This window comes from Coturnix japonica, unplaced genomic scaffold (assembly GCF_001577835.2).
Source record: "Coturnix japonica isolate 7356 unplaced genomic scaffold, Coturnix japonica 2.1 chrUnrandom969, whole genome shotgun sequence".
NCBI lineage: Eukaryota > Metazoa > Chordata > Aves > Galliformes > Phasianidae > Coturnix > Coturnix japonica.
In genome coordinates this window covers 1-2,075 of record NW_015440319.1, presented here as the reverse complement: position 1 = coordinate 2,075, position 2,075 = coordinate 1, and the positions used below count along the sequence as shown (strand labels likewise).

At 43.3% G+C, this 2,075-nt stretch overlaps 1 long non-coding RNA gene across 1 annotated transcript; it reads right to left on the bottom strand.

Moving 5' to 3' along the window:
- Positions 1 to 1,075: 1,075 nt before the first annotated feature.
- Positions 1,076 to 2,069, bottom strand: LOC116652724. Its single transcript, XR_004305869.1, has 2 exons — positions 1,951 to 2,069; positions 1,076 to 1,919 (listed from the first exon to the last, which is right to left on the bottom strand). It is a non-coding gene; the product is annotated as an uncharacterized LOC116652724 (long non-coding RNA).
- Positions 2,070 to 2,075: the final 6 nt, after the last annotated feature.

Genomic DNA, 2,075 nt, shown 5'->3' with positions numbered 1-2,075 from the left:
TTTGCCATCCTATAACCCTTCTATTACTAAAAACAACACTAAAAATCCCTTTTTCCCTTCTATTTTACCTCAGAAAAGTCGCCTCCCCCCCCCCAATCTCATTATACCTCAGGTAGAGGCCTTTTTTTGTCTTAAAACCTCTAAAATTCCTCTTTTTCCTTCTCTTCGCCATCCTATAACCCTTCTATTACTAAAAACAACACTTAAAATCCCTTTTTCTCTTATATTTTACCTCAGAAATGAGCCCCCCCCCCCCTTTTTCACCCTTCCCCCCCTTTCTCCCCCCCATCCCCCTCAGGATTTGGGTTAAAAACAGCAATAAAAGCCACTTTCCTCGTATCTAAGAGCAGTTAAATATTGAAATTATCCCTTAAAAATCCCTTTTTTCGACGTTTTTTGCCTCATAAAACAGCCCATCGGCCTCCCACCCCCCATCGGTGCTTCCCCTGCGGTGTCAAACACTAAATAAACATAAGAATAAACATATTCTCATCTCTTTTCATACTAAAATGCCACTAATTCATAATATATATTAATATACTACAAGAAAACCCCTTTTCTGTGATATTTTACCTCAGAAAACCGGCTTTTTTTTGGCTCTCCAGCTCCAAGCGCGACCCCCCCCCCTTCCCCCCCATTTCCCTCGTCATTTTTGAGGTAAAATCATAGAAAAAGAACAAAAATAACCCCTCCTCATCCTTTGTTTGTTATCACAGAGGTGATAAATTGCTAAAAATACTTTTAAAAAATATTTTTTTGCTATATTTTACCTCAGAAATGCCTCCCCCCCCCCCCATCCCTCCCTTTTACCTCCCCCCATCTCAGGCTTCCCTCATGACTTTTACCCCCCAAAACCTCACAAATAACCCCAAGAATCTCATAAATAACCCCAAAAACCTCATAAATAACCCCAAAAACCTCACAAATACCCCACACCGGTGCCCTTTAACAACAAAAATAGCTATTTTAAAGAGATTTAAATGCACTAAAGTCGCTATTTCTCACAGAACCCCCCTCCGTTTTCCATACGAACCAACAGGATGAGGCTTAAAAGACACAAAATTCTCCCCCCAACCCCAAATAATTACAATATTTATGGTATTTTTGGACAAATTACGTGTCGTTTCGATCTTAAAAGTGATTTAAGTGTTAATCATTGTAATTATTAAACAGCAATAACGTTATTCCCACCACAGAAACCCGATTTTGGGGCTTATTGCCTTATAAAAAAGAAAACTAACCTACTTTGTGTTATAACGGAAGAAAAAATATTAAATAATGAAGAAAAAAGCGTTATAAAAACGAACTCCCGGCTATAGAAATAAGGCCTAACGGAGGAGCCCGGCACACGGCGCCTCGCCGCCGCCATCTTGTTTAGCGACTCTAAGATGGCCGCCGTCACGTGGTGTCGCCGCCATTTTGTTCTGCGGTCCCAACATGGCCGCCGTCTTGTGGTGTCGCCGCCATTTTGTTCCGCCGCACTAAAATGGCCCCTAAATGCCCCCAAATTCGCTACAAGCCGCCCCAAAATGGCCCCAAATTCGCTACAAGCCGTCCCAAAATAGGTTGAAGCCACCTTAATCCGTACCAAAGCACCGTGGATCCGTTCCGACCTGCTTCCAAATGGCCCCAAAATAGCCAAAAAAACACCACATCCATCCCCAAATAGCCTTAAATTAACCTCAAAAGACCCACATTGAACCAAAGCAGTGCCCAGCTGCTCCCAAAGAACCCCAAAGAACCCCAAACTGCCCCCAAATAGCCCTAAACTCCCCCAAATAACCCCAAAATAGCCTCAAACTGCCCCAAATAGACCCAAAACAGCCCCAAACTGCCCCAAAATAGCCCCAAACAGCCCCAAAATAGCCCCAAACTGCCCTGTATTAACCTCAAACTGCCCCAAATAGACCCAAACTGCCCTGTATTAACATTGAACTGCCCCAAATAGACCCAAAATAGCCCCAAAATAACCCCAAATAGCCCCAAAATAGCCCCAAACTGCCCCAAAATAGCCCCAAACTGCCCTGTATTAACCTCAAACTGCCCCAAATAGACCCAAAACAGCCCCAAACTGC